This window comes from Panthera onca, chromosome E2 (assembly GCF_046562875.1).
Source record: "Panthera onca isolate mPanOnc1 chromosome E2, mPanOnc1 haplotype 2, whole genome shotgun sequence".
NCBI lineage: Eukaryota > Metazoa > Chordata > Mammalia > Carnivora > Felidae > Panthera > Panthera onca.
In genome coordinates, this window is record NC_138353.1 from 53,602,821 (window position 1) to 53,628,567 (window position 25,747).

The following is a 25,747-nucleotide window of genomic DNA, read 5'->3' on the forward strand; positions in this document are numbered from 1 at the left end:
CCAGTCCACGTGGAGGAAAAAGGGACGTTTCCCCCAAGCTACTAATCATTTCGCTGTTTCTTAATGCCCCTCACCCTCACAAAGACCTGCCCATATTTAGAAAAATTATGTCTGGGATTTCACAACAGAGTACATGTGACAGTTGCTCGTATCACAAGTTTATCTCCCGTCGTGGCTTCCTATGACTTCAAGAAGAAGGCATGTTACGAGAGAGAAGCCATCAAGCACTTCTGTGGTTTGAGTCTTACAGAATGAAATGCTTAGTAAGAAACCACTCTGGGAAGACGAGACTGAGGAGACCAGTTTGTATGGGACGTAGGCAGTAAAATGTCATTAAATCACAATCAGTGTCTACAGAACGGCTGCCAAGTCCAAACAAGAACCATTACCTGTTGCTCTACCAGAGCTCTTAGCCCAGAACCATGCTGGCTCCACTCAAGTCTTTTTCTCTTGTTCTTGAGAGTCTCTTTCAATAAGACATTGCCCCATAACTCACTCCTGTATCTTTCTCTTTACAACCAAACAGTCTATAGCCCCAACGTAAATATTTGTTTTGTTGGGGCCAACTGGGGACCACACCAATGCTTATCACCATTGCTTACCCATATCCCCCTCCCCTGCAGCATTTCCTACAAATGTAATCAGTTCTGTGACCCATGTAATGTCTTCTGTCTCCTAAGGCAAGTTATCAATACATTTCAAAAAATTCTAACACTATTCACTGTACCACAGGTTCTGCACGTCCTTACACCCAACTAAGCGCCAAAAAAAAAATAAATAAAATTATCAAGCAGCTACTATACGCAAGTCAATGCCTCAGGGATGCAAAGATACAAAGGCAAGGTTCTTGACTTTAAGAAGCTCAGCAAATTGCACATATCCTCCATTGACTCAACTGGAGAATAAGTGTCTTAGTAAATGATATTAAAACACAGTTGAATTCGCTGAATACCCACAGCTACTGTGAGGTCTCAGGATGATGAGTGGGGTCCCCTTTTTCTTTCCTTTCCCACCTGGCCAATTCCCAGTCACCTTTCAAGAAGGAGCTCACATGTTTTACTCAGCCTGGGTAGGTCAGGAAAGTCTTACTTACTCCCTTTTGTTTGTCATTGCCTTGCTAAGTCTATGTTTCCCTTGAAGCCTAATAACTCCATACTAAATTATTTTATTGATGCTTCAGCCTTCTTTACTAGACTTGAGGTCCACAAGTGATAGTCCTTGACTTTATGGGGTTTTTTTAATTAAAAAAATTTCCTTACTGTTTATTTTTGAGACACAGAGTGTGAGCAGGGGAGGGAAAGAGAGAGACGGAGACACAGAATCCAAAGGAGGTTCCATTCTCTGAGCTGCCAGCGCAGAGCCCGACGTGGGGCTCGAGCCCGCAAACCCCGAGATCGTGACCTGAGCCAAAGTCGGATTCTTAACTCACCGAGCCATCCAGACGCCCCGGTCCTTGACTTTTTCACTTCTACACCCAGCATCTAGTTCAGCGCCTGACCCAAGACACATCTGATGCCTGAGTATGCTGAACAGGTGAAGCTGTTACTATGCTATGTTTACGCTCCTCTGCACGGAAACACATATTCAGTTAATTTTCCGACTCAAGTCCCACTCTTTACTCAGGTCCAGCTTCAAACTCACTATTTAAATGACTTGACCTAACCCACCCATCTGATATTCATCCATTATTCCTTAGAGATACGAGGGAAGGCAGCATGTAGGCTACAGCAGTCCTTTTAGGTCTACGTGTTTGCATGTGTCTAGAGTCTGTCCGTTGCTTTTGCACATACATCAGCTCTGTCTCTCCGAAACAATACTCTCTTTACTACAAAACCAAATATTCTCATGATTATTGTTATTCCTTTGACCAAGGAGCCCACATTCTAAACTTTCATTTGTTTGTTTCTTTGCCTTGTTTGTGTGTCAAACCACATTAATCAGACCTCCTTCACGTTGCTAGGACACTAATCAGGAGGGATAATCAGGACGGTTGCTCTGAGTTATTAAAACGCCAGCCCAAACAAAGAAAATTAACACGTTTTGTCAGATTGTGGCTCCATCCCATCGATAAATGCATCAATCACTTCTATGTTTGAAATATCAAAAATGGTTTTAGAAACCAATAATACTTTCCCAGGCTTCTCGAAGTATACAGACCACAGATACCCAACCACAGCATGAAACGAGAAGAGTAATCATGAGTAACATGACTGTCAGTCAACTATGCACCAGGCACTTGTTTCAACTCTGCCACTTGCTACAGAACCTTAGTAAAGTCCCATGATCTCTCCATGTCTCAGGTTCCCATATATATAAAACAGGGACACTACACTGTCTTTCAAGGGGGGTTATAGAGGTTCCTGGGATTTAATAATATAATGAATACACTCCTCACTAATGTGCCCAGGGCATTTTTTTGGAACATGGTACTGCCCATTAAGTGGTAGGAAGCCATCACTATTTTTCAGACTTCCTTTAGCCCATTCTTTCTTCCAACTTTTTTGTGCACGACAACCCATGCCATTTCAGAGTAGGGAGCACTACATTTTAAGGAAGAAATGTAATAGGATCACATGGCCAAGAGAGGGAAGAATTAAGGCAAATGAGCTCGTAGGTTTCCATAAATCACAGAGAATTTAATTTGAAGTGGTGGTGTTTTCTATGGCTGGAAGACAAGAGAACGGAGGCAGTTCATTACATTGATATGTCAGTCCTGATCAGGAGAGATTGAGAACTGGAGAGAGGGCCAAGAGAGACTGATCATTCATTACTTAAACTTAAGCAAATCAATTAGTTGTTGATGAAGGCTCATGAGGAATCTACACTGTGCTATGTTCATAAGCAGGATTGTTGGTTGAGCTAGAACTGCTCAGAGGAGCTTGGAGTGATTTTCCCAGTGAAATGTGATATTCCGGCTCTCTCTTGGGCTCACACTGAGACAGAAAAGAGGAAATAAAAAAGCCAACAAATTAATACTCCACCAATCCAGGTTTATGGAAGCCTTTGGGAGAAGAAGCCACTGACTACTTGGTTGGCTTACTCCAAATCTCCCGGTTCCATCATAAATGGACTTTAGAGTCGGCTCTAAGAAGTGAGGAAGCCCCACCCACCCTGATGTTCACCTTCACAACCTTGTAGCTTCTCACCAGCCTTCTCCAACCTCCCACCTTGCTCTCTCCAGGAGTTTGGCGGCCACAGGTCACTGTTTTAGCACTCTGTGTTGGATTGTTTTCAATCATCTCATGGCCTGTGAATTGCCCGGTTTAGAAGCTGCGGGCAATACTGGTGAATGGCTTATGGAAGGAGCAAACACTTGAGAAAAACCTTTCCTCACTCGCTGTTTGTTGGAACTCAAGGCCATGAACTTCGCACAACTCTAAAGTGAGAATGTGATATAATAACATGTCAATACGCACATACACTCGTTATTGCCAACCATGAATCTCCGAGGGTGATCCATTCCATTGAGAATCAAGATTTCCGTCCTTGGCCTTCCTTGCCATTCGATTCCCAAGCTGCATAACTTCAAAATTTTGAGTTGGCTTTAATTTCATTTTGTGAGAACTCAGTCTGAACCTCTACTACATTAAATATCAGATTCATTATTAATTTCTTAAAAGCTTTAGTAATGTTTTAGCATGTAGCTAATTGTACCCATATCTGTCTCCTTAGGAATCATAAACAACGACTTGTAAACAACAGGTCTGAGAACACCGAAGCCTATTTTTTTTTTTTGAAACCATACATCTCTAGGGCAGACATGTATTATACTTATATAATGAAGCAGTTGTCTGACTAGCTACATAACAACTCAGGTGTTTTTAAATAAGTAGAAAAAAATGTAGGATGGAAACTTAATTCTGCTCCTGGAGCAGGTTGATAAATCTAGCCAAACAGTTTTATTTTTTTACAGTACATTAAGGGAACATTTTTATTTAGTAGAGTCGTAGATCTTCACATTATTGGGAAGTGTGTTCTTATATTGCGTTTTTGTCTTCAGAATTGCCCTAGGAAGACATCCTTTCACTTGGAGTCCTATATTCTGGGGGTGGGGGGAAACTGCTCAAACTTGATTTGGATTAATTGGACACTACAGAATGGTGTCTTTATGCCCCTCACCACCAAAGTCTTTGTCTGAAGCAGAGTTTTGCTTTTAAAAGAATGGACAAGATTTTTGAAGCTGGATGATGAATACATGGTTTGCCAAACTATTCTCACAACTTTTGTGTACTTTGAAAATTTCCATAAAAAGCAGTTCTTTAAAAGGACCTGGCAATACAAGGGGAAAGGTATATCTATGGAAAAACTATGAAAATTCATTTCCCATAGATACATTAACACTCACTGTGTCCTAGACTCTGAGCTGAGGGATAGATGGGAAACAAGAAACTGTCCTCAAGAAACTCATTCCCTGGTCGAAGTGAGAGATGTTTGCTACAGACAGAATGTTTGTGTGCCCTCAAAGTTTCTATGTCAAAACCTAAACCCCAATGAGACAGTTTTGGAAGGGGAACCTTTGAGAGGTAATTAGGTCATGAGGGTGGAACCCTTATGAATGGGATTAGTGTCCTTAAAAAAAAAACAAAAACAAAAAAACAAGACAAAACATGAGAGAGATCATCTTTCTCTCTCTCTCCCCACACCAGGTGAAGGTGCAATGAAAACCCAGCCATCTACAAACCAGGAGGCGAGTTCTCATCAGACACCAAATCTGCCAGCACCTTGACCTTGGACATCCTATCCTCCAGAACTGTGAGGAATCGGTGTTTGTTGTTGAAGCCCTCCAGTCAATGGTGTTGTGATAGCGGCCTGAACTGACCAAGATGCTGCTGAAAGTAAAGATAGCTCTGGAAACCACACCAGCTCTGATGGGTCAAGGGGGGCCACAGTCAAATTGCTCTGGGAGCAAAGTTAAAGGGAAATGTATGTTAAGTTTTTGTTAATGTTTATTTTTGAGAGAAAGAGAGAGAGAGAACAAGGGTAGGAGGGCAGAGAGAGACAGAGGGAGACACAGAATCCGAGGCAGGCTCCAGGCTCCAAGCTGTCAGCACAGAGCCCGACGCGGGGCTCGAACTGACAAACCATGAGATCATGACCTGAGCCGAAGCTGGATGATTAATTGACTGAGCCACGCAGGCACACCAAAGGGAAATTTATTTTAATTGTGGGACTCAAAGAAAATTTCCTAAAGAAGGTGATAATTGAAGGTGATCATGACTTTTATATTCCAAGGAAGGCATATACAAAATAGCACAAATACAGATTAAGAAGGATGGAGATACAAGTGATGTTCCATACTCCCTGCCCGCCCCCCCAGAAGGGGTCTAGAGGAACGTCAGAGTTGGGAGTTAGCAGGATTCAGAGGGAAATGAGGCTAGAAAGCTGAGTTAAAGGCATATCACATCCAAAGCATTAAATCTCAGGATGAGGCATATGGAATTTAACTGGGAGAAGTAGAAACTCATTCAAGGGATGGGATAAAGGGAATATAATGCCCCCAATTTGGTTTTTAAAAAATAACATTGGTGGCAACGTGAAGAATTTCAGAGTCGAAACTGAATTTTAGCCAGAAGTTAGCTCATTAGCCAGAGTGCCTTCAGCGATTTCAGAGCAACGCAGTGAGCCTGCATGAGGTTGGGTGGCGGGTGGATGAGAGAGGACGAGCTGAGCGCAGGACACAGAGAAAGGTTTAGAAAAAACCCAGCACACTAATTGGGTGGGATGATGCAAGGCCTGTTGCTACAGTGCTAGTCGCCAGACTCCCAAACTGCACCCGCCCACCTGTGACTTAGAAGGGTTTTCTTGCTGTGTTCAATCCCAGCTGGAAACTGGCACCTGGCTCAACTGGAGGATCAGTGAAGGGGCAGAAAAGGTCAGAGAGAAAGAGGGGGAGAAACAGAGAAAGAGAATGAATGGGCCATGTGGGATAAGGTGAGGAGGGTTCCAAGAAAAAGGAACCACTGATGGTCAAAACAACGACAGCCCATTCAAGGCCTTCACCAGGGAATATGCACAGTTGAAGGGACCAGAGACAGATCTTGTTGCCATAGCAACATAGCCTCTTATTTCCAGCTGGCTCTCTCATTTCTGTACCATGGCTCCTGCAAGCTGAGAGTCACCCAGGACCAGAACTTCTTCCTGAGCCTCACCTGGGCCTGTCTCACTGCATATTGACTACTGCTCAAGGAAGCACTCAAGGCTAGGACACGAGTCAGAGAGTCACTACCATCAGAATGGTGCAACTAAGTGAAGTAGAAGTTTTCAGAGTCATTGGATATTTATTCTTATCAACATCCCTAAGATTTTTCCCACGTTGGCAAATGATGAAATGGAGACACATTTGTTCTTGTTGTTGTGGCATTGTGTCTCTCCCCAACGGATGTGTTGGAGCTGGAATGTGAACCAAGCTTGACTCAGATGTGCCCTCTTCTATGTGGTACTTACATGGTACTGTGACACCGCCCCACAGGCACAGCCCTTGCATCAGAAGCCCTAGTGCCTTTCATTCATTCATTCATTCATTCATTCATTCGGTAATCATATGTTGAGCGTCAACTAAATGTCAGGCACTGTGCTAGACATCGGGGAAATGGTGTATACATACAGATACAACTTCTGCTTCTACAGAACTTAAGGTCTGGTGAGACAGAGATGCATTTCTCAAATAATAAACGAAGCCAAAGAAAGAAAACGAAGACCAGCACTCCAGGGAAAGAAACACTGTCCCATTAGGGTTCACAAGGGCCTAGGGATATTTACTAAGCACCTATTCCATGCCAAACCCTGAACTAAACCCTGAAGATACAGAGAGGTGGCGGCCCGTCGTCCAGAACTCACTGCCCGGAATGAGGAGTATGGAAACACAGCAAAGCGGCGTGATGGGTGCCAACAACGTAGAACAGAGCAGTTAGCTGTTTAGACACAGGCCTAGGATCAGAAAAAGGTTCTCGGAGGCTGTTGCCTCTGAAATGGCCAGCAGAGAAGGAGCACAGGTTCCTCGGGACCATGTAGAAAAACGCCTTCAACATGGTACACAGAGTCAGAACATTAGAATGGCACATCTTGAAAATAAAGAGGGTCTCTGAGTTTACAGCCCTATCGCAGCATGTTGGTGGAAACTTAGGGTTGTTTGTTTTTTTTTATTGTGGCCGAGGGCTAATTTTCATTGCCACAGACCAGCTGTGCATTTCTAAACCAATGTGTATCAACAACTCCTTAAATTTAAAAAAAAAAAAAAAATGTAAATGCTGTGATTAAAAGAAAAAGAAACTCTCAATTCCTACCAGGAAAGAATACACAAATTGGATAACTGAATCCTTGTCTCGATGCAATAGGGAAGAAACTCAGGACTATGTCCCTCACTGGCTCCTGGTGGCCAACAGGAAGCACTAAGTCTGACTGGATATGACAGAGGACCTCAGATTTGCAGCCACAACACCCTGTCACGTTGTGTGGCGAGAATCAAGTTCAAGAACTCCTCCGTGGCTGGAAAGAGTTTGTTTTAACCAAAGAAGCTAGGGGTCGATGGCCTCTCAAATGAAACAGATAAGGCAAACAGAGGGTTCTTGTCAGAAACAAATGTTATGTCTCTCCCTCCCGAAAAGCTTACAGATATTATCAGTAGGAGTCTAGTTGGGCCTAAAACGAGTCCCTGAGAAGTAATATTAACCAGACGCTTGGCAGATCGTTTATTTATCTCCCCCTAAATTCAATAAAGAGACCCATATATAAATAAGGGAAAATAATGCGACTGTTAGTAATTTATCACTGGATAGAAAGCCATTGTTGTCCTTATCTCTGAAATGATGTTCTATTTCCACTGGGAACGAATTACAGGGCTGCCACATCCTTCCCCTGTGACAGTGCAGGCAAGCTAGGTGCTACAGTTCAGACCCTGTGCTCCAGAGACCCAGTGGCAGCCATCTTGGGCCCAGCCCTCTGCCTGTGGGTTCCTATGTGAGCAGTCCTAGGTCAAGAACTAGAAGGCTCTACCCACTCTACTTAGGAAAAAAAACATTATTTCTTTAAAAAACAAACAACACAAAACACTTATTCTTATCTTTTAGGTGCCTCTGAGGAAGACATGGTTGAGGACTCATAAATGAGGCAGCGTTTTATTCATTATATCCACAGTTCCTAGCTTCCTCTTGGCCATACTAAAAGAATATGTTCAACTTGGCTTCAGAGAAATGAGTGATATAACAAAATTTGGAATTCATGAGAGCTGAGGGTCTAGGAATCAAAACGATGGTTTGTTGGAACAAGGTGTTAATTTTATTGATGATGCTAACAATGATGATGATAGGTAGTATTTACTGCATACTCATCATATTCCAGGCATTATTTCAAGCACTTTATATAGGTTATTTCATTTAGTTCTTCCTACAAACTTATGTGTGGGTATTATATTTAATTTTTATTTTACAAAGGAGGAAACTAAATATCTTGCCCTCTGTCACAGAGCTAGTTAGCTGTGAAGGAGGACTTGAATCCAGGGCTCTGACTCTATCGTCCTTCCTGGTGGCTGAGTTGGACAAACCTAAGATATACCTTCTGGTTGATGTGCATGAAGAGGAAGTGAGGCCCAAATCACTATTTGGTATCTTAAAGGGTAAAGTCAAGCATATGGACTTCTTAGGGCTACTAGAATCATCAACATTTTCAAGAGTGAAGGTGACATGGCCAGGCTTGAATTTTAGGAATCCTGGTCTCTGAAAGCACTTCAGGAAATGGACAGGAGTGAGAGTAGGGAGTCCATGAGGTAGGGAGGCAAATAGTCAGGCTACCAAGTAGTTGAGGTAGGAGAGGATGAGGACTTCAAACAAGGTAATGGCCATGAAGGTGGACAGAAGCGCATATTCCCAAGGACAAACTGGTGGGATGTTCTGTCCCTAAGCATGAATTGTCTGTGTTACAAGGCTACCCTCTGGGTCCCCTATCTTAGTAGCATCTTTCATTAGCCTCTTAAGAAAGTATACTGTATGTTTTGTTGTTAAGTATACTCAAGAAAGTATACTGGATGTATACTGGATGTTTTGTTGGGACATTCAGATCCTTTCTCAAACCTTTCTGACATTCCTAGGGAAGGGACAGGCCATCTTGAAGCTTTAGAATCACAAATGGAATACCCACCAATTAAGCCACAATGCTTAGTATCTCTGCTGGGAGTTGTCCTGCCCCATGCATTCTATCCATCTGGCAATAGGAGTGGGCCCCTGGCTAAAAGGAACTAAAAGGCACATGGTATGTGACCCCAAAAGGACTTCAGTCTCTTCCCTGGAAAATACAGAACAGATACAAAGAAATCTCAGCTTGGGTCTGTCTGGTCTTGAGAGTGGACGTGTGGGTGGGCATTTTCAGTCATGCCTGCTAGAAAAGAAAGACTACAGCAAGGAAGAGGGGAAGACTAGATACATAGAGAGAAGCAAGGACAAGACCTGGGAGAGTCCTGATGACATGTTTGGATTTAAACCCAAGACCAACAGTGGCTCCTTCCCTGCCCTTGAAGATCATGTTCTACCCCAAAGCCTTATAATACAAACTTTTCCCTCCCGAGTTCATCTAGGTAAAGCCGATTCCAGTTGCTTGGAACCAAAAGACTCCTAACTAAGAAGACCCCAGTGTGTCTAACTTGTTCTACAGCACCAGTGAGATGTTCATGATTTCCTTTTACCCAGGTTCTTCCCTAGGATCTCATGAATTAACCACCTTCTTGGAAAGGGAATGAAGGAAATAATAAACAATGCCCTCTGAGGCAGTATTATATCCTGTGGGCAAAGTTCAAGCGACTGGTCAATTACTGAGTATCTCCTATATTCAGGAATGGTACTAGATATAAACACAAGGTCTGAGTTACATGCATGACGGGCTTTATGAAGGATAATTGGAAAGTACAAGAGGGTTATTTGTGTTTTTGTGGACTCATCTATGAACATGCATCCTTCTCAGTGAAAGTTATGACTGCGTAAGTCCTCACCATCAAAGAAAAGTCTTTTTGCCCTCTCTCTGGGCCATGCCATTGTAGTTGTGCATACTGAATACTGCTGGCTGAACTGATGACCCTCTTCACATCAGACAAGTAGAATCTAGCACTTCTCAGGGACCCTGAGGCTGCCAGGATGCAGCACACCCTACCTTCAATGGCATTTTCTTCATCCCCCTGCCCAGAGTGCAGAGAATATAACTCTTACTCATCATTGAGCTACAAACCATCTTTTCTATACCTCTCTGAGTCGTGGGAGCTGTAACTCAATTTTGCTTTGATTTTTTGGATATCCACTGAGTCTTTTTTCTTTGTAGAGAGGCCACTCAGAGACAATGTACCTGCTCATAATTCCTCCTTCGGAGCCAGCAAAGTTGCCATCACACAGATATAAATAAGGAATACTCTATAAATAGCTTCCCCCCCAGCCTGGGCAATGAAGCCGACAGAGAACACTCGGCTTCTGGTTTGATACTGGGCTTTCCCCACAGATGTTACTTGTCTTAATGTTTCAACACCACATGATTTCGAGAGACCGTGTCACAGACCCCATGAAAATAATAACGAAGAACAGAGTGTGATTTATCCTGACCTGGAGTTGAGGACATGAGAAATGTTCATAATTCAGCTGTCACTTGGGCTAAGTAGAACAACCTTGGTGTTGCTCTGGGTTCCAAGAAGCATGTACTCTGGCATCTAATTGACATTGGGAATACAGAGAATATGGCCTTGAATAGTGGAGGCATCTCTGTGACTCAGACAGCCCTCTGAAGCCCTCAGCACTATTCCCTCTATCCCGTAATCAGAGTGGGGTGCTATTTAACATCCGAAGATGGTCCTTCTTCAGAAAGAGTACTGGAGCACTTACTATACGTTAGTATAGTATCTTGAGCACTTACTATGTGTTCTGCCACTGTGCTAAGCATCTCATATAGATTTTGGTGCAACAACCTTCTGGGTTAATTCAGGATTTTGCATATGAAGGAACTAAAGCACTGAGAGATTAAATACAACTTGCTCCATTATTCAGGGAGTGTGTGTGACTTCAATCCAAAAGGCCTGACTCCACAACCTGTACCCTAACAACTACTTCCTCATGTGTCGCACACCAGCCTGCAGATGGCCACCTTTGTGCCTGGATAAAAGAGATGAGGGAAGGGAACAGATGTGTGAGTACCTATAATGTGACAGACACTATGCTATGTGCTGGCCACACTATGCACATGATTTTGCCTAACTGGTAAAATGACCCTGTGAAACTCTGAGCTTGAGTGGCTTGCTCATGCTGCTACAAGAGGAGCTCGTACTTAAACCCACGTCTGCCTGGCTCCAAAGCTGGGGCTCTTGGTGCTATGCAGCAAGGTCGTCCCATTCTTTTCAAACAATTAATTCCCTATGAGATGCATCCTTTAAGGGAAGAGAAAATGGGTGGAAAGGAAAGGAAAAAGAAAAGAAAAGGAAAGGAAAAAGAAAAGGAGACAAAACTGTGACACTTATCTGAAAGGTTACGAAATCTGAAATAACTTGGGACAGATATATTTAACCCTGGGGACTCCCCATACCTGTATCCCCACCCCACGAAAGCGAGTCTTGGCCTACCTCCAAGTCCTGAAGATATTCTCCGATGTTTTATTCTAGAAAGGTTTAGATTGAACCTTTAAGTCTAAGACCCATCTCAAATCAATTTTTAAGCATGGCGTGAGGTAGGGATCAAGAGTTACTTTTTTCTATATGCTTATCTGGATGTTCCATAAAAACCAACTGAATATATGTGAATCTGTTTTGGTACATATTTTTGTTCTGTTGAACCAGTTGTCTACCCAATGCCACAAAGTCTAGAAGAAAATAAAGGGACCCAGCATCTTCTAGTAAAAGAATTGCCTACTATTCAGAGCTAATATTGCCCACGTTTTGGTCTATTTTCTTTTGTGTGTTCACACACACATTTTTAACATAATTCTTATGATACTGTATATATAAATGTTTATCTTGCTCTTTTTTTTAACTTAACATTATAAGACACCAACTTTCCATGTCATTAAATATCTTTTGAAAACATTATTTTTTTATGGCTGCATATGTTCCATCATTTCTATTTAACATAATTTATTTAACCATTTTGGCATGCATTCCATTCCCACATTTTTGCTATTTATAAATAATGTTGCAATGAACATACTTGTGTATAAATATTCATATGCATTTCTGACTTTTCCCCAAGAAGAAAAATGGCTGTGTCAAAGGGCATGACCTTTGCTTAGGCTCTCTCTACATCCTGCCAAATTACTTTCCATATCAATTGTATAACTTAAACTCCCTCCAGCACTTTATAGGAGTGCTTATTTTTCTGCATTCTTGCCAAACCTATTACCACTTTTAAATCTTTGCTAATTCTATAGCTAACATGGCTTTATTCATAGCTTAATTTGCTTTAACTTACTTTCCAGGGAAACTGAATATTTTTGCATATTTAGCCATTTGCACGGCTTCTTCTGTGTCTTGTCTTGCTTGCATCTTTAGCCCAAGGTACGGCTATTAAGAGTTTAGTGATTTTTTTTTTCTTAATGATCCCTATGTTCAAGACCTCTTAGGAATGCATTTTTAAAAACCCCTTGTCAGATAAAGAGTTCTGATATTTCTTCAGTAAGTTTTAGATACCCATCTATAACGTTCCTCTTCGCAGGGAGCTCACGGTGAAACAGGACAGCAGACACTGCCTGCAAAAAACTGCAGTGCCCACAAAAAACAAGGGAATTCAGATGAACTGCTCTGGATATTCCGATAAGGGAGAGGACATTGCCAGCAGTCCCAGCTTTGTAGCTGTGACTCGATGTAGGCATTGCGACAGAGGGTCTCAAATTGGAAGGCACATCAGAATCACTTGGAGAGCTTGTCAACACAGAGGCTGGTGGTCCAAGGTGGGGCCGGAAAAATCTGTGTTTCTGACATGCTCCCCATGAACTCAGCGCTCTGGCCCTACACTGGCAGAAACCACTGAACTAGGAGAAGTTGGGAAGAAAGAGAAAACAGTTCCAAGTGAGAAAATCATCTGAGCAAAAGCTTGCATCTCTTCACTTCGGAGTCCAGTCTCATTGACTCTCAGGATAACCAAGAAACAAAAACGGCAATTGGGGATTTTTCTCTATGTTCCCGTATTAAAAGAATTCACAGAGAGAGCTGTGGATTCCTCGGACTTGTAGCACGCATTGTATTTTACCCCAGGCTTATATACAACATACTTCTAACTACAACGAAAGGGAGGAAGCAAGTCCCATCCTCAGTCATTCTGGCCCACACTCAAATTCACTCTGTACTAACACGTTTTCATCTCTCCGCGCTTTGGTCTTCACTTAAGTTTCTTTTAAAAATCACCTTTTATTTTTTTTTTTTTTTTTTTTTTTTTTTTTTTTGAGATTTTTTTTTTATTTTTTAATATATGAAATTTACTGTCAAATTGGTTTCCATACAACACCCAGTCACCTTTTATTTTTAAATGACCTACTGTGAATACACAACTGGAGTTATTCCTCCTAAGTTACAAGGTATGTGTAAACATAAATATTGTGAGAACAAAATCTTGTTATTAAACTTTAACTAGACGTCACTGCCAAGCATAGCTCTCAAGCCTGAAGTCTGCGAATGCTTGTTAAAAAGGGGCCATTAGTAGGAAAGCCTGAGTGGCTCAGTCAGTTAAGCATCTGACTTTGGCTCCTATCATGATCTCATGGTTTGTGGGTTCAAAGTCCCGGGTCGGGCTCTGTGCTGACAGCCCAGACCCTGGAGCCTGCCTTGGATTCCGTGTCTCCCTCTCTCTTCCCCTCCTCACTCACCCTCTGTCTCCCAAAAATAAACAAACGTGAAAGACATTTTTTTTAAAAGAAAAGGGGCCATTAGTAGAAATCAAAAAGAGCCGGAAGTACCCGAGAAAATACAAGATATCCAGATGTCAGATAAACACATTCTTTGTGTAAGTATGGCTTATGTAGTATTGGGGACATACTTATACTAAAAATATATTTGTTGCTTATCTGAAAAATTTAACTGGGTGTCTTATATTTTTATTTGCTAAAATTGGCAAGCCTAGAAAGGGACTGACAATTTACACCAGCATCACGCTGACCTTTTCGCTGAGACACCTTCAGAAATAGTGAAAGAAAACTGAAAAGGAAATAATTATCTTACAATGTGTGATCACATTATTTAGTGCCTTGTCTACTAGGTACCAGCTGGACCACAGGTACCAAAGTGGAAAGGTCCCTCCGGGAATAGAAGTCCCTGACTTTGTAAAATGCTGCCTTAAAACACGGACTGAAAACAGAATGAGAAGACAGATCTTCGACCATCTTGGGCTCCCTGTAGCTAAGACTGGCATCTGTGCTTTTGAAGGAATCGACTGATCTAACATTTGCATATACGAGCAGAGGATCTATATCCTTGTGAGGGCCACAAAGGGGGCTTCGGGCAAGAAGAAAATGGTGGGTTAATGGGCAAGTCCATGAACAATCAGCCTGACTAATGGGGAAAGTTTACACACGAATGGCTGGGCTTTCCAACCAGCTTTCTTTAAGAAAACCATCAAATCCCTAGACGTCAATTGAAGTTAATAAAAAATGCTGAAGTGTTTCTGCTTGCCTGCAAAATATATTCCTTTCTGGGTTAAAACTAACTCCTGATAATTTCAATGCCTGCTAATAAATACTTTCTCAGAAATGATACACAACCTGAGAGATTCATAAGATTGTATTCCATTGAAGTCATATGTTGTCAGGTCTGAGTGTGGTGCCTCTCTCAGGAGATGCTAAGATTTTCTCTTAGATTTGTGTGTTTCCCCCACACGATGGGACTCAAGGAAAGCGTGATATCTACCAAGCTGGGAGGCAGAAGTGAAGATCACAAGGTATATCCAGTCTCTACTCACCATGTGGACCCTTCCAAGAGGCAGTAATCTAAGTTGGGATCCCTTCATCTCCTCTGCTGGATTATCCCACCATTCAACCTCCCCTATAGATCTGGGAAGTTGGAGCGGTTCTCACAATCAGGAACCAAACGGAGCAGTTTCGGACACAGACTGCCAGAAACTGCTTTCAGTTGAAGGCTGAGGGTCACCTTAATGGGACTGGATGGCCTCTGATCGCAGCAAGAACTTAGAGTAACCGACTAGGTCCCGTTATTATGTAGAAACAACCACAACAAAAGAAAGGAAGAAAGAAAATGGTTCTGGGTAACAGCAGGGCAGCTTGCCAGGTGGTTTACATCCACCAGCATCCGTTGATCCTACATCATTCCCACTTTACAGGTGGTAAAACTGAGGCAAAGTAACTCAAGTGACTTACCCATTCTACGGTCTCCAAACCCCACAACACAGTAAGTAGGAAAGACAAAAGAAAAAGCCTTCAACGTGCAGACCTCCCGGCCACGCTCTCCTCACGGCAGAGATGGAAGGCTCAGGTGAAGGCACCAGGCCGCTTCACTTACTCGGTAGCTTTTTCTTGTGGCACCATCGCCAAGCCATCTCCTGATGGCAATTCAGCTGTGGTTGCAGCTACTCAAAGGCTGGAAACTGGGCCGGTTGTGCCAACGTGAACCTTTCCATTTGCAAGGCACCGGCAATCCTGGGACTGCAAAAAAGGAGCCTGGGCCTTGAATCACGGTCATGTTACCAAAGCGTTGCCAACGGGTGGCTGGCGGGCCCGTCCCTCCTCCCCGCTGCCAGCTTTGCCGACATGTGAGAGCGGACTTCCCCGTTCTCTCTCTGTGCAGATCAGAAAGCCCAGGGAGTGGATCAGTGGGTGGCAAAGAGCCTTCCTCTGGCAGACCTACGTCCATCTTTGTCCTTGCTGCCGCTCATTCCTAGGAAGGCGGGCAATCTGGACTAGGAGTCTCGGGGCTCCTCACTGCTTCCTTTCAGACTCTGGAATGTGCCATTCCTGGGGGCCCCAGCAAAGGCCACGAATATTCCCTGTCTTCCTTTATTCAGAAGAGGTCAGGAGCAGCTCTTTCCTTTTCAAACTTCAAAGCAAGCGCCCCAATTTCTGTCCATGTGCATTTGGGAAGCAACGAAATCCAGCAGGTTTAACCACTTAGCATTGCATAGTTTTTTTTATTTATTCTCTTACTTTATAAGAGAATTGGAAGTGAATTAAGAATATCAAGCTATAGCTTACATTTATGGAAGGGAGGATCTGTAGTTCCATTTTTTTTTTCCTTGTTTTGGCTTATTTGTATTTTCTGAACCGTCTTCAATCGCCAACTACTGCACTTCTAATATTCTAAAGTATTTTAAAACATAAATCAGAATAAAAAGAAGCCCCAGGCAGCTTCTTGCATTACATCTGGACGACTGCTGACATTCTAGGATCAGAAATTGAAACCAAAATGTCTACTGAGTCCAGCGGGAGACAAGACAGCCTTCATTCTGACAGGAAAGGGGAGTTTACTCTTGGTCCAAAGGGACTGCTCTGAGATCAAATTGATCCCCAGCTGGCTCTGCGTGGAGATTGCTGCTGTGTGAGGGCAAGTGAGTCAACCTTAAGGTCAGACTAGGTGGTGACAAACAACAGAGTTCCTCTGGGGAGACAAAACCAATACATGTCCCTCCCCGCAGTCCAGGGACCCTGGCCGGACTTACATGTCCTTCCCTGCAGCCCAGGGGCCCTGGCCGGACTTTTGCTGCGGTCCAGACAGCCTCTTCTGGAGGGTCAGGACATTCCTACCTTGTGTCTCTCCCCCCTCTCCCTCCCCCGCTTATCTTTCTCTCCCTCTCCGGCTCCCTTCCTCTCCCTCCCTCTCCCTTCCTCTCTCCCTCTCTCATTAATGTTTGTGGGATGCCAGCCAGGAAGAGATCCCTGATTGGGTTTAGGGCTTATCACAGGACTAACCTTGGGGACAGGCAGGCTCCAGGCTTTGAGGGATTTTCCTGTAAATCACCACGATAACAAACTCACAAAAACATCCAGCTTTGGGTTGAAATAATAATAACAACACATTTTTCCCCCGTGCTTTGTCAGGAATTTTGCTAGAAGGGCTGTGCACGCTCGTTTATTAAATGTTTCTGACGACGTCTTGAGCGAATGTTATAATGGCCATCTTACAAGAGGGTAGACAAAGTCTTGGGCGGAAGGACTTGCTAGGGTCACAGAGCTAGAGCCTGACAGAGGGGGAGCTGCTTCAGCGGGGACCCCACACGGTCCCTTCTGCTCTCAAGCTTTGTGATCCTGAAGATTCCGTCCCACGTGGATGTGAGCAGCACCACCTGCGCAGACAGAATGGTCACATCCTTACGTGTCTACCTCTGTTGCGGTCCTTTTTCTCCTTGCAGCCCTTGCCTTCATTTCCTGTGTGATCACGGGTGAGTCTCTTCACTTGTTTGAGTCTTACTGTCTCAGCCACACAACCACGAGCAAGAATCTGTGTCACGGGACTTCAAGCAGGGAACGCCGATGGCCGGCAGGGAGATGCAGCCTCACTTGCGTGGTTAAGAGTTCGGCCCCCGGGGCAGACTGGCTGCCCTAGAATCCCAGCTCTGTGACTCTGGGCGAGCGGCTGAATTCTGTTCCTCGGTGGAGAACAAGAACACGTACCTCAGAGACTCGTTGTGTGCTTTTAATAAGTGATCGTGTGAAAGGGGTTTTGTGACGGTGCCTCGTATGCTCCCCGTGCTGGGGTGCTGCGATTATGTTCTTAAGAAAATCACCTTAGCACAATAAATGCGTATTAAGTGCTTACTGATGGAAAGGGACATCCCCACGGCTTTTATCTGCAAGAAAGTTAGACCACCATTTTCACAGGCTGTATGCTGATCTGAATTCCATACCAAAAGAGCGTGACTTTGAGAAGCCAACGCAACAGCAACTCCAGACTGAGATCTCAGTGTCTTACGGTAATCCCTGACCTCCTTCCCGAGCCTCCAAGGGAAGCTCAGGGGTCCTGCGGGCAGAGGCAGCCGTGACCCGAAGCAGGAGGAAATGCCTGTGTAACCCGGGGGAGGTACAGCCAGGGATTCCGAGTCCGCCCCGGGCTTCGCAAGCAGCCGCTCTCTCCCTCCACCCCGCAGCCAGGGGCAAACTCCAAGAAACTTGACACACAAAAAAGCAATTTACTTAGCCAGTCATTTTCTAGATTTGCTCAGCAATTATTTCGGCTCTTTGTGTTTAAGTGAGTGTTTTTTCTGTCCCTGTCCAGTGTCTTTCTGCTTCATCAGATAGGGAAGCCTCGGCAGCATTTTCCCTCCAGAGAGCTGAGCCCTCCCGGCCACAGAGGCTGGGGGACGAGGCGGCCGGAGCAGGGGCAGTGGCTGAGCGAAAGCCAGAGTTGCAGGTCCAGAGGGTTGCTGAGGCTCTCGAGCGGTGACTACAAAATGTGGACCAAGCAGCAGAATCACCTGGATGGCATGCACCCTAGTGAGCGTGGATATTTGGGCCCTTCCAGACTTTCTGCCCCAGCAGGTTTGGGGTAGGGGCAGTTGGTACGCCGGTAAATTTTGCAACCAGCTTTCTTGAAGAAGAAGAAAGACGAGGAAGGGGGAGGAAGGAGGGGGAGGAAGAAGAGGGAGGAGGGGGAAGAGGGGGAGGAGGAAGAGGAGGAGGGGGAGGGGAAGAGGGGGAGGAGGAGGAGGAGGAGAGGAAGAGGAAGAAGAAACCCCTGCTTTGCGGCACTTGCCGATTTCCTGGTGTAAGTATTCTCACTTCGGCAAATTTCAGCTTCCCATGTGATGACGTCACTGAGCAAAGCTGGGAACAGAAGTGGCCCCTCGGCACCTGTGAGCTGGTAAGAGCTGGTTCCAGGACACCATGGGGACAGGGCCAGGAGCCTGCATGTTTGTTAGGCTCTCCTGGATGATTCTGACGCAGGGGACACGGTACCAGGCTTTTCAGGAGAAGCAGGAAGAGATGGAAAACCGCTACAATCCTGAGCATAGAGCCAACGTTAATGCGTTTTGCTTTCTTTGTCTGGAGGCAGCCCTCCAATCTCCAAATAGCCACGTAGCACCATCACCATGTTTGTCATATCCGTTTGCAATCTGCACTGTTCGTTCCTTGTTTGTAATTTACTACTCTAGCCTTTCCCTGAATCATGTTATGTAAGATGCTTCAAATACCACTGTGAGTGTGAAACCACTATTTGCCATCTAGAAAAAGAAGACGTGAAGACATGATAACAAAAGCCATACTGTCAACTTCTAGTTAGAGACCACCCCCTGTCTAGCGTTCTGAGCCTCAGGCCTGATTTCTCTTTGTTAACAAGCATTAGGGAGGTGTGGAAGTCCTATGGGCACCAAATGGTGATATTCTCCTTCAGATAATTAGGACTGAAAAAGACTTGAAAAGGAAGCGACTTCCTCTCTATGAGGAAGAGTATACAAAGAAGGCTCATCGGCATAACTTAAAACATCTTCCATGCCAAGTAACACTAAGCCCCACTTCACTGAGCCTTCTAGAAAATGACATAATCGAGGTGTCCGGTGGTGATGACGGTGAAGGTGACTCATCCATGACGGACCTCTTGCTATGTAACAGACCTTAAGCTGAGCACTCCACTTACATCACCTCAAATTGCAGGGAAGGGAAGGGAAGGGAAGCTTGGAGAACCATTACACTTGGCCTCCATCTCGTATTGATCGCGGAGCCAGGATCCGACCCTAAATCTTGCTGATTCCGGAGACCTTATGAAGAATACACACGTCAAGGTTTCCAGTCGGTTTCCTTCTTTTCCTCATCGCTTTGTGGGAGGATCGAGTCACGTTACATCCACAAAACACCTGACCCACATCCAGCTGCTGGTACGCTCACGCAAGATGGTGGGTCCCGTCCTTCCTACGATGATGGGCTTGTGACATGTTCAAGATCTCCACATTCCCTGAACAGACCCCCGTGAGTGAGTCTTCTCTTCAAAGTATTCCCAAAGCAGAAGCCTCTTTAGCCGCAAAACAAAGTAAGGCCACGTGTTGTACACAGAGGTTTTATCATTGCTCATATGCCCCTTAGTCCTCTGACCCCCGTCTATGGCTAAGATAAATGGAGAAACATTAACTTGGCTCCCAGCTGATAAGATGTTGTTTTCCTTCTCATTGACCTCCTCAAGATAACAGTTTTGAACTTTGATAAGGCGTTTCTTCAGAGCCAGCCAGAGGTAGTTCTATACTGAGAGTTGACAAGAAGTCACTGGAATCAAATTCTGAAATAAGAAAAGGAGCCAGAGGATACATAAAGACACTGGGTTTTCTGCACAACTGATTTTAGAAGGAATGGGAAGGCAAGACAGAGAGAGCGTGACAGACCCCACAGACCCCTTGGCTTCCAACTCAAAGTACTCTGCCTGACAACCTGTATGTCCCTCACGTTCCTGATCCTAAGACTGCCACAGACCTCCCAGAGCTGAGGCTGGTTGGTGAGACAGTCCACTACCAGTGCCTGAGGTCGTGAAAGCTATCACCAGGGACAAGATGCTCAGCCTCAGTGGGTCTATGATGGGAGACAGAGACCTATTTTCTACCTGTCACATCAGTATAATGATGGCACTAACAACAGTTCTGATATTAATAGTAATGACACAGTTTTTGAAATTAGATGAACTACATCTGTCTCTAAGTAATTCTATAAATGTTAGAGATTAATGTCCCCCATCCCAGAAGGGGCTGTTACCGAGACGCTGAGGCAAGGAGCGGTTATTCACCCAGTCGGTACACACGAGGCACCTGCTGTGTGCATGTCTCACATCAGGTCACCGCCCAACATGCTGTGATTTTTGACTCTCACTATGCAAACGTGGGGACCGAGGCTCAGGAAAGTTAAATATCTTACTCAAGGTCACGTGACCGGTAGGTAGGAAAGCCAGTACTCAAACCCAAATGTTAGGGGCTAAATTGTGTTGCCCACTCCCCCAAATTCACATGTTGCATACCTAACCCAGGTACTTCAGAATGTGACTGTATTTGGAAACAGGGTTTTTAAGAGGTGACCAAAGTAAAGTGAGGTCGTTAGGGTGGGCCCTAAATCAGTGGGACTGGTGTCCTTGTAAGAAGAGATTAGGACACAGAAACCCCCTCAGACCGAGTGGCCGCCATCTGCAAGCCAAGGAAAGAAGGCTCAGATGACATGCACTTTGCTGACACCCTGATCTTGAACTTCCGGCCTCCAGGACTGTGAGAAAATAAACGTCTGTTGTTTAAACCACCCAGCGTATGGCGTGCTGTCATGGCGGCTGTAGCACACCAGCTGTCTCGTTTCGTGTCTCGTGTGCATGTCACTAGGCCGCCCTATCAGGATGTGTGTGTGTTTGCTTATGGTCTGGTATAAAATCCACTCCAAGCACCACACGTCATAGCTTCTCGGAATCCAAAGAGTGTACACACCCCCATTCTCGTCGATTTCCACTGGGGCAAAGTCACAGGCTCCCTGGGCTGTGCCCCCAAGATCCACTGCGAGAATTTACTGAAATTTTCTCAGGCATTTTCCAGAGTCGATGGTCTTTTTTGGGTTCATTCGCTCAGTGAGCCGTGTATGGTCTGCATCAGAACCAGTGGTCACCCGTAGAGGCCCGGTCTCTGGCCACAGGGAACTCACAGTGTAGCACCAACTATTCCTTGTCAAACATCACAAACCGCTGATAATGCTCCTTCCCCCTGAGCCAGCTGCCAGCCTCAGAAACCTTCTCAACTCTGGACCGTAGGAAGCTGCTACGGGACGACTGTACTTCAAACATGACACTGAACCCACAATCCACTCCCCCCCCCCCTTGTAGGACAGGGCGGAACTCTCACGGCCAGGCCTGCCTCATCTATCCCTCTGACTTCGCGACCACGCAGATTTGCCCAGTAAAACCCAGCAAAGGTGCAACTCCAAGGTCGAACCGCCCCAAGCCTCAAAATCTCTTCTTCTGCATTTCTTAAAGCCACTTTGAAGCTAACAAAAATATCCAGGTGGAACACTGGATTGGGAAATTAGTTAATCTGACTGGCTGGACCGCAAGAAACGAGGAGACAGGGGAAGATCAGGAATTGTAAACAGGTAGCAAAGAGCCCTCTTCTCTTTTTCCCTTCTGACTGGGTGCACTGACCCTTCTCAACACCTCATATTCCCAAGAACTCAAATATCTGTACATCGAGTGTTCTAGTCACCTGTTGCTATATACCAAACTGCCTCGACATTTTAAATAAAAGGCCATTTGCCTTTGTTCACAATTTTGTGGATAAGAAATTCGAGATGGATTTAGCTGGGTGACTCAGCTCTTACATGGAACAATCCCGCCAGGGGGCTGGAGGGTCTGTTCCAAGGTAGTCTCTTTACTCACAGCCTGGAGCCTGGGCTGGGAGGCTGGCTGTCGAAGCCAGCTGCTGACATGGGGTCTGTTAAACCGACCGCCTGCATACGCTCTCTCCTTAGGGCTTAGCGCCTGGGTTCCCAGAGGAGATATCCGCAGAGCAAGTGTTCTAAGAGGTCCGGGAGGAGGCCGCAAGGCTTTTTTACGACCCGGCCTTCTGTGTCCCTGAATATCATTTCTGTTGCCTTCTATTGGTTAAGCAAGTCGTGAGGCCACTCAGATTCAAGGGAAGGGGAGTAAGATTCTCCCCACTCATGGGAGGAATATACCAGAACAAATGCGGTCCTCTTGAATCTACCCACCACACGCTCGAGTGTGCTTCGGGAAAAGGTTCCCAAATCAAAGGAGTGAAGGCATGATCCCAAAGTCCTGTGAACCAGATCCTATGTGAGTTTTAAAGTTTTTAATCAGCACGTGAACACTCGGTCGGTTGCTTTAGCAGCAGCCCAGAACCACGACCGGAAGGTTTATTCAGAAAGTTGCTGGGGGATTAAATCCAACAGATAGGAAGGCCCCAGACATCCTGGGTTATGTGAAGGCAGAATTTCACCCCCGACCAACCACAGGATTGCCTTTTTCGCCCCAACTCCTTGGTCGGAGGAAGAGGGATGGTGCTGGTGAAAACCTGTACGGCCCCCACCCACCAAACAGGCACCGACATTAGGCTGCGCAGGAGCCATTAGGAGGCAGCAAACTGGAGGATTCTGGGCACAATAATGGGCCTCGAACACAGAACACACGTACATGCGGGTCTGAAATCCTTAAGAAGAATTCAGGATTAAGAGCACATGGTAAAAAAAAAAAAAAAACAACCCACCAGAAGACTTCACCATGTGTCTAAGCATTACAGAGCTCTGAGAGACCTCTTGAAAATGCAGTAGGAGGAAATGAAACATAAGGGCACTGTGTTCAGACTCCCTACCGGGACTGAGCATGGCAAATGGAAATACCCGGGCCCTCCCAGCTTCCCTGCGGCATCAGTAGGTAAGAGGCCCACTGAGCACGCTCAGCAGCTTTCTGTTGATTGGCGGCAAATCCTAAAAGAATTTACTGTCGAGGACACAAACACCACGGACGAGGTAGCACACCCAGGCCCTTGCCTCCTTGCGGCGGTGCAGGAAAGGGGGGGACACCCTGGCACTGTCAGGCAGCCCCCGTTGGTGGACTCGGCACAGGGCCATCGTGATGTGAGTGAGGCCTCGGGGCCCCGGGACTCTGGCCTGGCCCTGTCGCCCTGGCGGTGAACGGAAAGGACCGTGGGTCAGCACAGAAGAAGAGAAGGGGGAGGGGGCTAACACACCATGCCCTGGAAACATAAAGTCAGATTTGAGATGACATGGGGGCCACAGGGAGAGCTCCGGGCCTTGGCCGGAGCAGTGGCAAACGAGCTGACAGGTTGAAAGACTGAACAATGTCGACGCTTGGTGAGCCTCCTCTTCCCCCTTGACCTCCGCACCCTGCCCTCCCGCCCCCGCAAGTGCATTCCTCTCCTTCCTCTCCAGGCCCACCACTCAGGCTCCCAGAGCTTTCAAGTAACGTTACCAACACCAACCAAACACTGGTCAGCAGTTTGCAGCCCCGCCTCAGCATCCAGGGGCATCAAATGACAGGACAAAGAAGTGGGGTTTGTCTCCCTCTCTTTTTTCATGACCCTGAATCCTCACTCTCCCCTGGGTTTTCTGCCACTAATCACTGAAGGAAAAAGGTGAGTCCAATAATTCAATGATCAACTCTGGAAATTTTGGTTTTGTTTTTCAAAATATGGAATTGATTGTCAAATTGGTTTCCATACAACACCCAGTGCTTATCCCAAAACGTGCCCTCCTCAATACCCATCACCCACCCTCCCCTCCCTCCCACCCCCCATCAACCCTCAGTTTGTTCTCAGTTTTTGGAAGTCTCTTATGCTTTGCCTCTCTCCCACTCTAACCTCTCTTATTTTTTTCCTTCCCCTCCCCCATGGGTTTCTGTTAAGTTTCTCAGGATCCACATAAGAGTGAACACATATGGTATCTGTCTTTCTCTGTATGGCTTATTTCACTTAGCATCACACTCTCCAGTTCCATCCACGTTGCTACAAAGGGCCATATTTCATTCTTTCTCATTGCCACGTAGTACTCCATTGTGTATATAAACCACAACTTCTTTATCCATTCATCAGTGGATGGACATTTAGGCTCTTTCCACAATTTGGCTATTGTTGAGAGTGCTGCTATAAACATTGGGGTCCAAGTGCCCCTACGCATCAGTACTCCTGTACCCCTTGGGTAAATTCCTAGCAGTGCTATTGCTGGGTCGTAGGGTAGGTCTATTTTTAATTTTCTGAGGAACCTCTGCACTGTTTTCCAGAGCGGCTGCACCAGTTTGCATTCCCACCAACAGTGCAAGAGGGTTCCCGTTTCTCCACATCCTCTCCAGCATCTGTGGTCTCCTGCTTTGTTCATTTTGGCCACTGACTGGCGTGAGGTAGTATCTATCAACTCTGGAAATTTCAGTCTGTCTCTTTCTTCCTTTCTCTTTCCTTCCTCCCCTGCCCCCTTTCGAAGAAAGTTCTCGCTATGATCTTCTGATCTGTGCACAGTGATTTATTAATAGCCCTTCGCAGCCATTAGCCCAGCCCTGGATCTGTGTGTGTGTGTGTGGGGGGGGGGGGGGGCGCTTTCAAGCAGCAGCAATACCTTGAGGCCGGGGCTGAGGGGGCTGTGTAACAGGACCCATGGTTCTACCTCCCATCCTCGCTCCTGCACCCAGGGCTCTGCCAGGGGCGTGGAGAACAAGGCACTTCTCAGGAAAGGCAAAACCCTAACAATAGACACAAACAGGGGAGGGAGGCGGGAACCCAAGACCCCGGAAAGCCCACAATTCCAAACAGGGGGTTTATCTCCGCATGCCTTTGGGCAAGTTTTGCTTGGCTTGACAGACAGGACAGACAAGCATAGGCTCCCGAGTCATGCGGGACTGTGTTCAACTCCTGTATTTGTCACTTACAAGTGTGAGCCTAAACCGGTTACTTAACCTGTAACATGGAGATGGTGGTAATTACACTGTGAGGCTGATGAGGGATTAAATGAACTGGCACGTGGACAAGCCCCTATCGCAGGGCTGGACATACAGCTGGGTCTCAAGAAACACTGGTTTCCATGACCGGCGATCTACACCCATGGAGGTACCACCCCATAATCTGCACGCATCTACCTCTCCAAAAATATTACAGCCGGGCAGCAAGCTCCCGGTTTCTGCTGTCCCTGCAACTTCATTTATTCAGTCATTTAACCTTCCCTTCATTCCTTCCTTCCTTCCTTCATCTGTCAGCATTTACTGAATGCACAGTCCAGGCCAAGTCCACTCAGAGAGGCCAACAGAGATCTCAGTAAGAACAAATGCTGGTTTTGTTCTTCTCGGGGAATCTGGATCTTCTAAAACAACGAGTAGCTGAAACGTGAGTAC

The 25,747-nt window shown here is 45.6% G+C and overlaps 2 long non-coding RNA genes across 2 annotated transcripts in view; one reads left to right on the forward strand and one right to left on the reverse strand.

The window, feature by feature from the left end:
• Positions 1 to 25,747, reverse strand: part of LOC132690113 (uncharacterized) — a 771,167-nt gene that overhangs the window by 512,523 nt on the left and 232,897 nt on the right. The window lies entirely within an intron of this gene.
• LOC132691337 (uncharacterized) lies at positions 17,611 to 20,150 on the forward strand. The gene is made up of 3 exons (XR_009615690.3): positions 17,611 to 18,381; positions 18,682 to 18,748; positions 19,545 to 20,150. It is a non-coding gene; the product is annotated as an uncharacterized LOC132691337 (long non-coding RNA).